Source organism: Pararge aegeria, chromosome 17 (genome assembly GCF_905163445.1).
Source record: "Pararge aegeria chromosome 17, ilParAegt1.1, whole genome shotgun sequence".
Classification (NCBI taxonomy): domain Eukaryota; kingdom Metazoa; phylum Arthropoda; class Insecta; order Lepidoptera; family Nymphalidae; genus Pararge; species Pararge aegeria.
This window is the reverse complement of record NC_053196.1, coordinates 116,945-131,759: the sequence shown is the minus strand read 5'-3', so window position 1 is coordinate 131,759 and position 14,815 is coordinate 116,945.

The following is a 14,815-nucleotide window of genomic DNA, read 5'->3' as shown; positions in this document are numbered from 1 at the left end:
AGACTTTAGATTCAAGATTTAATGTGAATATATGCTTTAATAAAAACTCATTACTATTTTAATACTAGTTATGCTGCTGTTGATGCACTGATGAAAGCCATATAGCTAGATCAGTGTTTAGTTAGTCGTAGTTGCCGGTGGGCTGAGGTCTAAAGGAATCCAAACTAGTTTTAAAAGGTTTGGATAGGTTAGGTTAGGTTAGAACATGAATAAGACGGGTGCCCGGCCGCAGGCCGGTCACTTAGGTTCAGTTCCGTTTAAAAAAAAAAAAAACAAAAAACAAAACGTACCAATACAAAGTACTCTTATTCATATTAGAAGATATTGTACAATAACAATTAATTTAATTTTTTTTTTTTTTTTTTTTCACTTACACATTAGGCCCGTCGCGCCGCGCCACTACTATATGGGGCGAAGGTGCGAAGTCGACGGCGACGACAAAGTACCGAGTCTAAGGAGACTGATGGCGGCGCCACACAGTGGCGTTATGTCTCTATAAAAGTGGTGGTCTTTTATTATGTTATTTATTAATGGTATTATTTTAATATCATATCAATATTGTACCCCGCACAGGGGGGAGGTACGGGTAGGTAGTGACGAAAAATAACGATACGGGACTCTTACGAGGTCTCGTCATCGAATAATCAATACACGAACTGCCCACACACTTGTAAATATAGACGCGCAAGATCGTTACACGAACCGCTTACCATTATAGTAAACTACTATGCAAACACACATAACATATACGCAATAAGGGAACTTTAAATTGGAGATTTTACCCGTCTGTCTCATTCTGAAAACTATTCAAAATAATTGCTATTTTTCATTCTCATTCAAATATAAATAATAGTAAATAATATATAATTTTTGACTGAACTGAACCCAAGTGCCCGGCCTGTGGCCGGGCACCCCTCGTATTCATGTTCTAACCTAATCTAACCTAAATCTAGTTTTGACACCTTTAGACTTTAGATTCAAGATTTAATGTGAATATATGCTTTAATAAAAACTCATTACTATTTTAATACTAGTTATGCTGCTGTTTATGCACTGATGAAAGCCATATAGCTAGATCAGTGTTTAGTTAGTCGTAGTTGCCGGTGGGCTGAGGTCTAAAGGAATCCAAACTAGTTTTGAAAGGTTTGGATAGGTTAGGTTAGGTTAGAACATGAATAAGACGGGTGCCCGGCCGCAGGCCGGTCACTTAGGTTCAGTTCCGTTTAAAAAAAAAAAAAACAAAAAACAAAACGTACCAATACAAAGTACTCTTATTCATATTAGAAGATATTGTACAATAACAATTAATTTAATTTTTTTTTTTTTTTTTTTCACTTACACATTAGGCCCGTCGCGCCGCGCCACTACTATATGGGGCGAAGGTGCGAAGTCGACGGCGACGACAAAGTACCGAGTCTAAGGAGACTGATGGCGGCGCCACACAGTGGCGTTATGTCTCTATAAAAGTGGTGGTCTTTTATTATGTTATTTATTAATGGTATTATTTTAATATCATATCAATATTGTACCCCGCACAAGGGGGAGGTACGGGTAGGTAGTGACGAAAATTAACGATACGGGACTCTTACGAGGTCTCGCAATCGGAATGAGTACACTTTAAATATTTTAACGAGGTAAAATTTAAGGGCATTGAGGGTCTGGTGCCAGTGGTGGTTGATTAGATCCACACACTATACTTTTTATAATTATGTGGCGTTATGTCTCTATAAAAGTGGTGGTCTTTTATTATGTTATTTATTAATGGTATTTTTTTAATATCATATCAATATTGTACCCCGCACGGGGGGAGGTAGGGGGGTAGGTAGTGACGAAAAATAACGATACGGGACTCTTACGAGGTCTCGTAATCGGAATGAGTTTCTGCGACTACCATTGTTTGTCGCGGGTAACGGGGAATCAGGGTTCGATTCCGGTGAGGGAGCCTGAGAAACTGCTACCACATCCAAGGAAGGCAGCAGGCGGAGGTACGGGTAGGTAGTGACGAAAAATAACGATACGGGACTCTTACGAGGTCTCGTCATCGAATAATCAATACACGAACTGCCCACACACTTGTAAATATAGACGCGCAAGATCGTTACACGAACCGCTTACCATTATAGTAAACTACTATGCAAACACACATAACATATACGCAATAAGGGAACTTTAAATTGGAGATTTTACCCGTCTGTCTCATTCTGAAAACTATTCAAAATAATTGCTATTTTTCATTCTCATTCAAATATAAATAATAGTAAATAATATATAATTTTTGACTGAACTGAACCCAAGTGCCCGGCCTGTGGCCGGGCACCCCTCGTATTCATGTTCTAACCTAATCTAACCTAAATCTAGTTTTGACACCTTTAGACTTTAGATTCAAGATTTAATGTGAATATATGCTTTAATAAAAACTCATTACTATTTTAATACTAGTTATGCTGCTGTTGATGCACTGATGAAAGCCATATAGCTAGATCAGTGTTTAGTTAGTCGTAGTTGCCGGTGGGCTGAGGTCTAAAGGAATCCAAACTAGTTTTGAAAGGTTTGGATAGGTTAGGTTAGGTTAGAACATGAATAAGACGGGTGCCCGGCCGCAGGCCGGTCACTTAGGTTCAGTTCCGTTTAAAAAAAAAAAAAACAAAAAACAAAACGTACCAATACAAAGTACTCTTATTCATATTAGAAGATATTGTACAATAACAATTAATTTAATTTTTTTTTTTTTTTTTTTCACTTACACATTAGGCCCGTCGCGCCGCGCCACTACTATATGGGGCGAAGGTGCGAAGTCGACGCCGACGACAAAGTACCGAGTCTAAGGAGACTGATGGCGGCGCCACACAGTGGCGTTATGTCTCTATAAAAGTGGTGGTCTTTTATTATGTTATTTATTAATGGTATTATTTTAATATCATATCAATATTGTACCCCGCACAGGGGGGAGGTACGGGTAGGTAGTGACGAAAAATAACGATACGGGACTCTTACGAGGTCTCGCAATCGGAATGAGTACACTTTAAATATTTTAACGAGGTAAAATTTAAGGGCATTGAGGGTCTGGTGCCAGTGGTGGTTGATTAGATCCACACACTATACTTTTTATAATTATGTGGCGTTATGTCTCTATAAAAGTGGTGGTCTTTTATTATGTTATTTATTAATGGTATTTTTTTAATATCATATCAATATTGTACCCCGCACGGGGGGAGGTAGGGGGGTAGGTAGTGACGAAAAATAACGATACGGGACTCTTACGAGGTCTCGTAATCGGAATAAGTTTCTGCGACTACCATTGTTTGTCGCGGGTAACGGGGAATCAGGGTTCGATTCCGGTGAGGGAGCCTGAGAAACTGCTACCACATCCAAGGAAGGCAGCAGGCGGAGGTACGGGTAGGTAGTGACGAAAAATAACGATACGGGACTCTTACGAGGTCTCGTCATCGAATAATCAATACACGAACTGCCCACACACTTGTAAATATAGACGCGCAAGATCGTTACACGAACCGCTTACCATTATAGTAAACTACTATGCAAACACACATAACATATACGCAATAAGGGAACTTTAAATTGGAGATTTTACCCTACCACACCCGTCTGTCTCATTCTGAAAACTATTCAAAATAATTGCTATTTTTCATTCTCATTCAAATATATAATTTTTGACTGAACTGAACCCAAGTGCCCGGCCTGTGGCCGGGCACCCCTCGTATTCATGTTCTAACCTAACCTAACCTAAATCTAGTTTTGACACCTTTAGACTTTAGATTCAAGATTTAATGTGAATATATGCTTTAATAAAAACTCATTACTATTTTAATACTAGTTATGCTGCTGTTGATGCACTGATGAAAGCCATATAGCTAGATCAGTGTTTAGTTAGTCGTAGTTGCCGGTGGGCTGAGGTCTAAAGGAATCCAAACTAGTTTTAAAAGGTTTGGATAGGTTAGGTTAGGTTAGAACATGAATAAGACGGGTGCCCGGCCGCAGGCCGGTCACTTAGGTTCAGTTCCGTTTAAAAAAAAAAAAACAAAAAACAAAACGTACCAATACAAAGTACTCTTATTCATATTAGAAGATATTGTACAATAACAATTAATTTAATTTTTTTTTTTTTTTTTTTCACTTACACATTAGGCCCGTCGCGCCGCGCCACTACTATATGGGGCGAAGGTGCGAAGTCGACGGCGACGACAAAGTACCGAGTCTAAGGAGACTGATGGCGGCGCCACACAGTGGCGTTATGTCTCTATAAAAGTGGTGGTCTTTTATTATGTTATTTATTAATGGTATTATTTTAATATCATATCAATATTGTACCCCGCACAGGGGGGAGGTACGGGTAGGTAGTGACGAAAAATAACGATACGGGACTCTTACGAGGTCTCGCAATCGGAATGAGTACACTTTAAATATTTTAACGAGGTAAAATTTAAGGGCATTGAGGGTCTGGTGCCAGTGGTGGTTGATTAGATCCACACACTATACTTTTTATAATTATGTGGCGTTATGTCTCTATAAAAGTGGTGGTCTTTTATTATGTTATTTATTAATGGTATTTTTTTAATATCATATCAATATTGTACCCCGCACGGGGGGAGGTAGGGGGGTAGGTAGTGACGAAAAATAACGATACGGGACTCTTACGAGGTCTCGTAATCGGAATGAGTTTCTGCGACTACCATTGTTTGTCGCGGGTAACGGGGAATCAGGGTTCGATTCCGGTGAGGGAGCCTGAGAAACTGCTACCACATCCAAGGAAGGCAGCAGGCGGAGGTACGGGTAGGTAGTGACGAAAAATAACGATACGGGACTCTTACGAGGTCTCGTCATCGAATAATCAATACACGAACTGCCCACACACTTGTAAATATAGATGCGCAAGATCGTTACACGAACCGCTTACCATTATAGTAAACTACTATGCAAACACACATAACATATACGCAATAAGGGAACTTTAAATTGGAGATTTTACCCTACCACACCCGTCTGTCTCATTCTGAAAACTATTCAAAATAATTGCTATTTTTCATTCTCATTCAAATATAAATAATAGTAAATAATATATAATTTTTGACTGAACTGAACCCAAGTGCCCGGCCTGTGGCCGGGCACCCCTCGTATTCATGTTCTAACCTAACCTAACCTAAATCTAGTTTTGACACCTTTAGACTTTAGATTCAAGATTTAATGTGAATATATGCTTTAATAAAAACTCATTACTATTTTAATACTAGTTATGCTGCTGTTGATGCACTGATGAAAGCCATATAGCTAGATCAGTGTTTAGTTAGTCGTAGTTGCCGGTGGGCTGAGGTCTAAAGGAATCCAAACTAGTTTTAAAAGGTTTGGATAGGTTAGGTTAGGTTAGAACATGAATAAGACGGGTGCCCGGCCGCAGGCCGGTCACTTAGGTTCAGTTCCGTTTAAAAAAAAAAAAAACAAAAAACAAAACGTACCAATACAAAGTACTCTTATTCATATTAGAAGATATTGTACAATAACAATTAATTTAATTTTTTTTTTTTTTTTTTTTCACTTACACATTAGGCCCGTCGCGCCGCGCCACTACTATATGGGGCGAAGGTGCGAAGTCGACGGCGACGACAAAGTACCGAGTCTAAGGAGACTGATGGCGGCGCCACACAGTGGCGTTATGTCTCTATAAAAGTGGTGGTCTTTTATTATGTTATTTATTAATGGTATTATTTTAATATCATATCAATATTGTACCCCGCACAGGGGGGAGGTACGGGTAGGTAGTGACGAAAATTAACGATACGGGACTCTTACGAGGTCTCGCAATCGGAATGAGTACACTTTAAATATTTTAACGAGGTAAAATTTAAGGGCATTGAGGGTCTGGTGCCAGTGGTGGTTGATTAGATCCACACACTATACTTTTTATAATTATGTGGCGTTATGTCTCTATAAAAGTGGTGGTCTTTTATTATGTTATTTATTAATGGTATTTTTTTAATATCATATCAATATTGTACCCCGCACGGGGGGAGGTAGGGGGGTAGGTAGTGACGAAAAATAACGATACGGGACTCTTAGGAGGTCTCGTAATCGGAATGAGTTTCTGCGACTACCATTGTTTGTCGCGGGTAACGGGGAATCAGGGTTCGATTCCGGTGAGGGAGCCTGAGAAACTGCTACCACATCCAAGGAAGGCAGCAGGCGGAGGTACGGGTAGGTAGTGACGAAAAATAACGATACGGGACTCTTACGAGGTCTCGTCATCGAATAATCAATACACGAACTGCCCACACACTTGTAAATATAGACGCGCAAGATCGTTACACGAACCGCTTACCATTATAGTAAACTACTATGCAAACACACATAGCATATACGCAATAAGGGAACTTTAAATTGGAGATTTTACCCTACCACACCCGTCTGTCTCATTCTGAAAACTATTCAAAATAATTGCTATTTTTCATTCTCATTCAAATATAAATAATAGTAAATATTATATAATTTTTGACTGAACTGAACCCAAGTGCCCGGCCTGTGGCCGGGCACCCCTCGTATTCATGTTCTAACCTAACCTAACCTAAATCTAGTTTTGACACCTTTAGACTTTAGATTCAAGATTTAATGTGAATATATGCTTTAATAAAAACTCATTACTATTTTAATACTAGTTATGCTGCTGTTGATGCACTGATGAAAGCCATATAGCTAGATCAGTGTTTAGTTAGTCGTAGTTGCCGGTGGGCTGAGGTCTAAAGGAATCCAAACTAGTTTTGAAAGGTTTGGATAGGTTAGGTTAGGTTAGAACATGAATAAGACGGGTGCCCGGCCGCAGGCCGGTCACTTAGGTTCAGTTCCGTTTAAAAAAAAAAAAAACAAAAAACAAAACGTACCAATACAAAGTACTCTTATTCATATTAGAAGATATTGTACAATAACAATTAATTTAATTTTTTTTTTTTTTTTTTTCACTTACACATTAGGCCCGTCGCGCCGCGCCACTACTATATGGGGCGAAGGTGCGAAGTCGACGGCGACGACAAAGTACCGAGTCTAAGGAGACTGATGGCGGCGCCACACAGTGGCGTTATGTCTCTATAAAAGTGGTGGTCTTTTATTATGTTATTTATTAATGGTATTATTTTAATATCATATCAATATTGTACCCCGCACAGGGGGGAGGTACGGGTAGGTAGTGACGAAAAATAACGATACGGGACTCTTACGAGGTCTCGCAATCGGAATGAGTACACTTTAAATATTTTAACGAGGTAAAATTTAAGGGCATTGAGGGTCTGGTGCCAGTGGTGGTTGATTAGATCCACACACTATACTTTTTATAATTATGTGGCGTTATGTCTCTATAAAAGTGGTGGTCTTTTATTATGTTATTTATTAATGGTATTTTTTTAATATCATATCAATATTGTACCCCGCACGGGGGGAGGTAGGGGGGTAGGTAGTGACGAAAAATAACGATACGGGACTCTTACGAGGTCTCGTAATCGGAATGAGTTTCTGCGACTACCATTGTTTGTCGCGGGTAACGGGGAATCAGGGTTCGATTCCGGTGAGGGAGCCTGAGAAACTGCTACCACATCCAAGGAAGGCAGCAGGCGGAGGTACGGGTAGGTAGTGACGAAAAATAACGATACGGGACTCTTACGAGGTCTCGTCATCGAATAATCAATACACGAACTGCCCACACACTTGTAAATATAGACGCGCAAGATCGTTACACGAACCGCTTACCATTATAGTAAACTACTATGCAAACACACATAGCATATACGCAATAAGGGAACTTTAAATTGGAGATTTTACCCTACCACACCCGTCTGTCTCATTCTGAAAACTATTCAAAATAATTGCTATTTTTCATTCTCATTCAAATATAAATAATAGTAAATATTATATAATTTTTGACTGAACTGAACCCAAGTGCCCGGCCTGTGGCCGGGCACCCCTCGTATTCATGTTCTAACCTAACCTAACCTAAATCTAGTTTTGACACCTTTAGACTTTAGATTCAAGATTTAATGTGAATATATGCTTTAATAAAAACTCATTACTATTTTAATACTAGTTATGCTGCTGTTGATGCACTGATGAAAGCCATACAGCTAGATCAGTGTTTAGTTAGTCGTAGTTGCCGGTGGGCTGAGGTCTAAAGGAATCCAAACTAGTTTTAAAAGGTTTGGATAGGTTAGGTTAGGTTAGAACATGAATAAGACGGGTGCCCGGCCGCAGGCCGGTCACTTAGGTTCAGTTCCGTTTAAAAAAAAAAAAAACAAAAAACAAAACGTACCAATACAAAGTACTCTTATTCATATTAGAAGATATTGTACAATAACAATTAATTTAATTTTTTTTTTTTTTTTTTTCACTTACACATTAGGCCCGTCGCGCCGCGCCACTACTATATGGGGCGAAGGTGCGAAGTCGACGGCGACGACAAAGTACCGAGTCTAAGGAGACTGATGGCGGCGCCACACAGTGGCGTTATGTCTCTATAAAAGTGGTGGTCTTTTATTATGTTATTTATTAATGGTATTATTTTAATATCATATCAATATTGTACCCCGCACAGGGGGGAGGTACGGGTAGGTAGTGACGAAAATTAACGATACGGGACTCTTACGAGGTCTCGCAATCGGAATGAGTACACTTTAAATATTTTAACGAGGTAAAATTTAAGGGCATTGAGGGTCTGGTGCCAGTGGTGGTTGATTAGATCCACACACTATACTTTTTATAATTATGTGGCGTTATGTCTCTATAAAAGTGGTGGTCTTTTATTATGTTATTTATTAATGGTATTTTTTTAATATCATATCAATATTGTACCCCGCACGGGGGGAGGTAGGGGGTTGGTAGTGACGAAAAATAACGATACGGGACTCTTACGAGGTCTCGTAATCGGAATGAGTTTCTGCGACTACCATTGTTTGTTTGTACCATTTAAAGTGTACTCATTCCGATTGCGAGACCTCGTAAGAGTCCCGTATCGTTATTTTTCGTCACTACCTACCCGTACCTCCCCCCTGTGCGGGGTACAATATTGATATGATATTAAAATAATACCATTAATAAATAACATAATAAAAGACCACCACTTTTATAGAGACATAACGCCACTGTGTGGCGCCGCCATCAGTCTCCTTAGACTCGGTACTTTGTCGTCGCCGTCGACTTCGCACCTTCGCCCCATATAGTAGTGGCGCGGCGCGACGGGCCTAATGTGTAAGTGAAAAAAAAAAAAAAAAAAATTAAATTAATTGTTATTTTACAATATCTTCTAATATGAATAAGAGTACTTTGTATTGGTACGTTTTGTTTTTTGTTTTTTTTTTTTTAAACGGAACTGAACCCAAGTGCCCGGCCTGCGGCCGGGCACCCCTCGTATTCATGTTCTAACCTAACCTAACCTAAATCTAGTTTTGACACCTTTAGACTTTAGATTCAAGATTTAATGTGAATATATGCATTAATAAAAACTCATTACTATTTTAATACTAGTTATGCTGCTGTTGATGCACTGATGAAAGCCATATAGCTAGATCAGTGTTTAGTTAGTCGTAGTTGCCGGTGGGCTGAGGTCTAAAGGAATCCAAACTAGTTTTAAAAGGTTTGGATAGGTTAGGTTAGGTTAGAACATGAATAAGACGGGTGCCCGGCCGCAGGCCGGTCACTTAGGTTCAGTTCCGTTTAAAAAAAAAAAAAACAAAAAACAAAACGTACCAATACAAAGTACTCTTATTCATATTAGAAGATATTGTACAATAACAATAAATTTAATTTTTTTTTTTTTTTTTTTCACTTACACATTAGGCCCGTCGCGCCGCGCCACTACTATATGGGGCGAAGGTGCGAAGTCGACGGCGACGACAAAGTACCGAGTCTAAGGAGACTGATGGCGGCGCCACACAGTGGCGTTATGTCTCTATAAAAGTGGTGGTCTTTTATTATGTTATTTATTAATGGTATTATTTTAATATCATATCAATATTGTACCCCGCACAGGGGGGAGGTACGGGTAGGTAGTGACGAAAATTAACGATACGGGACTCTTACGATTTCTCGCAATCGGAATGAGTACACTTTAAATATTTTAACGAGGTAAAATTTAAGGGCATTGAGGGTCTGGTGCCAGTGGTGGTTGATTAGATCCACACACTATACTTTTTATAATTATGTGGCGTTATGTCTCTATAAAAGTGGTGGTCTTTTATTATGTTATTTATTAATGGTATTTTTTTAATATCATATCAATATTGTACCCCGCACGGGGGGAGGTAGGGGGGTAGGTAGTGACGAAAAATAACGATACGGGACTCTTACGAGGTCTCGTAATCGGAATGAGTTTCTGCGACTACCATTGTTTGTCGCGGGTAACGGGGAATCAGGGTTCGATTCCGGTGAGGGAGCCTGAGAAACTGCTACCACATCCAAGGAAGGCAGCAGGCGGAGGTACGGGTAGGTAGTGACGAAAAATAACGATACGGGACTCTTACGAGGTCTCGTCATCGAATAATCAATACACGAACTGCCCACACACTTGTAAATATAGACGCGCAAGATCGTTACACGAACCGCTTACCATTATAGTAAACTACTATGCAAACACTCATAACATATACGCAATAAGGGAACTTTAAATTGGAGATTTTACCCGTCTGTCTCATTCTGAAAACTATTCAAAATAATTGCTATTTTTCATTCTCATTCAAATATAAATAATAGTAAATAATATATAATTTTTGACTGAACTGAACCCAAGTGCCCGGCCTGTGGCCGGGCACCCCTCGTATTCATGTTCTAACCTAACCTAACCTAAATCTAGTTTTGACACCTTTAGACTTTAGATTCAAGATTTAATGTGAATATATGCTTTAATAAAAACTCATTACTATTTTAATACTAGTTATGCTGCTGTTGATGCACTGATGAAAGCCATATAGCTAGATCAGTGTTTAGTTAGTCGTAGTTGCCGGTGGGCTGAGGTCTAAAGGAATCCAAACTAGTTTTAAAAGGTTTGGATAGGTTAGGTTAGGTTAGAACATGAATAAGACGGGTGCCCGGCCGCAGGCCGGTCACTTAGGTTCAGTTCCGTTTAAAAAAAAAAAAAACAAAAAACAAAACGTACCAATACAAAGTACTCTTATTCATATTAGAAGATATTGTACAATAACAATTAATTTAATTTTTTTTTTTTTTTTTTTCACTTACACATTAGGCCCGTCGCGCCGCGCCACTACTATATGGGGCGAAGGTGCGAAGTCGACGGCGACGACAAAGTACCGAGTCTAAGGAGACTGATGGCGGCGCCACACAGTGGCGTTATGTCTCTATAAAAGTGGTGGTCTTTTATTATGTTATTTATTAATGGTATTATTTTAATATCATATCAATATTGTACCCCGCACAGGGGGGAGGTACGGGTAGGTAGTGACGAAAATTAACGATACGGGACTCTTACGAGGTCTCGCAATCGGAATGAGTACACTTTAAATATTTTAACGAGGTAAAATTTAAGGGCATTGAGGGTCTGGTGCCAGTGGTGGTTGATTAGATCCACACACTATACTTTTTATAATTATGTGGCGTTATGTCTCTATAAAAGTGGTGGTCTTTTATTATGTTATTTATTAATGGTATTTTTTTAATATCATATCAATATTGTACCCCGCACGGGGGGAGGTAGGGGGGTAGGTAGTGACGAAAAATAACGATACGGGACTCTTACGAGGTCTCGTAATCGGAATGAGTTTCTGCGACTACCATTGTTTGTCGCGGGTAACGGGGAATCAGGGTTCGATTCCGGTGAGGGAGCCTGAGAAACTGCTACCACATCCAAGGAAGGCAGCAGGCGGAGGTACGGGTAGGTAGTGACGAAAAATAACGATACGGGACTCTTACGAGGTCTCGTCATCGAATAATCAATACACGAACTGCCCACACACTTGTAAATATAGACGCGCAAGATCGTTACACGAACCGCTTACCATTATAGTAAACTACTATGCAAACACACATAGCATATACGCAATAAGGGAACTTTAAATTGGAGATTTTAACCTACCACACCCGTCTGTCTCATTCTGAAAACTATTCAAAATAATTGCTATTTTTCATTCTCATTCAAATATAAATAATAGTAAATATTATATAATTTTTGACTGAACTGAACCCAAGTGCCCGGCCTGTGGCCGGGCACCCCTCGTATTCATGTTCTAACCTAACCTAACCTAAATCTAGTTTTGACACCTTTAGACTTTAGATTCAAGATTTAATGTGAATATATGCTTTAATAAAAACTCATTACTATTTTAATACTAGTTATGCTGCTGTTGATGCACTGATGAAAGCCATATAGCTAGATCAGTGTTTAGTTAGTCGTAGTTGCCGGTGGGCTGAGGTCTAAAGGAATCCAAACTAGTTTTGAAAGGTTTGGATAGGTTAGGTTAGGTTAGAACATGAATAAGACGGGTGCCCGGCCGCAGGCCGGTCACTTAGGTTCAGTTCCGTTTAAAAAAAAAAAAAACAAAAAACAAAACGTACCAATACAAAGTACTCTTATTCATATTAGAAGATATTGTACAATAACAATTAATTTAATTTTTTTTTTTTTTTTTTTCACTTACACATTAGGCCCGTCGCGCCGCGCCACTACTATATGGGGCGAAGGTGCGAAGTCGACGGCGACGACAAAGTACCGAGTCTAAGGAGACTGATGGCGGCGCCACACAGTGGCGTTATGTCTCTATAAAAGTGGTGGTCTTTTATTATGTTATTTATTAATGGTATTATTTTAATATCATATCAATATTGTACCCCGCACAGGGGGGAGGTACGGGTAGGTAGTGACGAAAAATAACGATACGGGACTCTTACGAGGTCTCGCAATCGGAATGAGTACACTTTAAATATTTTAACGAGGTAAAATTTAAGGGCATTGAGGGTCTGGTGCCAGTGGTGGTTGATTAGATCCACACACTATACTTTTTATAATTATGTGGCGTTATGTCTCTATAAAAGTGGTGGTCTTTTATTATGTTATTTATTAATGGTATTTTTTTAATATCATATCAATATTGTACCCCGCACGGGGGGAGGTAGGGGGGTAGGTAGTGACGAAAAATAACGATACGGGACTCTTACGAGGTCTCGTAATCGGAATGAGTTTCTGCGACTACCATTGTTTGTCGCGGGTAACGGGGAATCAGGGTTCGATTCCGGTGAGGGAGCCTGAGAAACTGCTACCACATCCAAGGAAGGCAGCAGGCGGAGGTACGGGTAGGTAGTGACGAAAAATAACGATACGGGACTCTTACGAGGTCTCGTCATCGAATAATCAATACACGAACTGCCCACACACTTGTAAATATAGACGCGCAAGATCGTTACACGAACCGCTTACCATTATAGTAAACTACTATGCAAACACTCATAACATATACGCAATAAGGGAACTTTAAATTGGAGATTTTACCCGTCTGTCTCATTCTGAAAACTATTCAAAATAATTGCTATTTTTCATTCTCATTCAAATATAAATAATAGTAAATAATATATAATTTTTGACTGAACTGAACCCAAGTGCCCGGCCTGTGGCCGGGCACCCCTCGTATTCATGTTCTAACCTAACCTAACCTAAATCTAGTTTTGACACCTTTAGACTTTAGATTCAAGATTTAATGTGAATATATGCTTTAATAAAAACTCATTACTATTTTAATACTAGTTATGCTGCTGTTGATGCACTGATGAAAGCCATATAGCTAGATCAGTGTTTAGTTAGTCGTAGTTGCCGGTGGGCTGAGGTCTAAAGGAATCCAAACTAGTTTTAAAAGGTTTGGATAGGTTAGGTTAGGTTAGAACATGAATAAGACGGGTGCCCGGCCGCAGGCCGGTCACTTAGGTTCAGTTCCGTTTAAAAAAAAAAAAAACAAAAAACAAAACGTACCAATACAAAGTACTCTTATTCATATTAGAAGATATTGTACAATAACAATTAATTTAATTTTTTTTTTTTTTTTTTTCACTTACACATTAGGCCCGTCGCGCCGCGCCACTACTATATGGGGCGAAGGTGCGAAGTCGACGGCGACGACAAAGTACCGAGTCTAAGGAGACTGATGGCGGCGCCACACAGTGGCGTTATGTCTCTATAAAAGTGGTGGTCTTTTATTATGTTATTTATTAATGGTATTATTTTAATATCATATCAATATTGTACCCCGCACAGGGGGGAGGTACGTGTAGGTAGTGACGAAAATTAACGATACGGGACTCTTACGAGGTCTCGCAATCGGAATGAGTACACTTTAAATATTTTAACGAGGTAAAATTTAAGGGCATTGAGGGTCTGGTGCCAGTGGTGGTTGATTAGATCCACACACTATACTTTTTATAATTATGTGGCGTTATGTCTCTATAAAAGTGGTGGTCTTTTATTATGTTATTTATTAATGGTATTTTTTTAATATCATATCAATATTGTACCCCGCACGGGGGGAGGTAGGGGGGTAGGTAGTGACGAAAAATAACGATACGGGACTCTTACGAGGTCTCGTAATCGGAATGAGTTTCTGCGACTACCATTGTTTGTCGCGGGTAACGGGGAATCAGGGTTCGATTCCGGTGAGGGAGCCTGAGAAACTGCTACCACATCCAAGGAAGGCAGCAGGCGGAGGTACGGGTAGGTAGTGACGAAAAATAACGATACGGGACTCTTACGAGGTCTCGTCATCGAATAATCAATACACGAACTGCCCACACACTTGTAAATATAGACGCGCAAGATCGTTACACGAACCGC